Source organism: Penaeus monodon, chromosome 19 (genome assembly GCF_015228065.2).
Source record: "Penaeus monodon isolate SGIC_2016 chromosome 19, NSTDA_Pmon_1, whole genome shotgun sequence".
Classification (NCBI taxonomy): Eukaryota; Metazoa; Arthropoda; class Malacostraca; order Decapoda; family Penaeidae; genus Penaeus; species Penaeus monodon.
In genome coordinates, this window is record NC_051404.1 from 14,040,716 (window position 1) to 14,041,111 (window position 396).

The 396-nt window shown below is 35.9% G+C and overlaps 1 protein-coding gene across 1 annotated transcript in view; it reads right to left on the minus strand.

Annotated features, from left to right (window-relative positions):
* LOC119585071 overlaps positions 1 to 396 on the minus strand; it is a gene marked incomplete in the record, with an annotated part of 5,319 nt that overhangs the window by 840 nt on the left and 4,083 nt on the right. Inside the window, 1 exon segment of the mRNA XM_037933689.1 lies at positions 1 to 396.

The window sequence follows — 396 nt, forward strand, 5'->3', positions numbered from 1 at the left end:
AATAAGAACCGTTTCTCTACTGCAATGCCGGGTCTACACGGCTGAGAGATGCTGTGTCTTAAAAAGGTCAATACTATAGTTATGTTGATAGATAGTGGTATCTTCCCCCTTGTTAAGTTCCCTTCATTTTACTTAAATTGACGTATACGTACCTAATTTTGGGATAAATATGAATTAAGAAATCTTTAAACTACAAAATGAATAGGTTAAAATCCAGAGGAACGGGTTGTGCTCTCGAGTAAAAGAAAACTGGAAAACTGGAATGATACAATAACAAATATACGTAAAAAAAATGTGTCTTTTACAACCAGGGGTATCATAGAGATGCTGCAGTTTCTCACGGTTCACTTCAATATCACAAGACCTGTGATACTGAAGTGAATCTATTTACGAGCG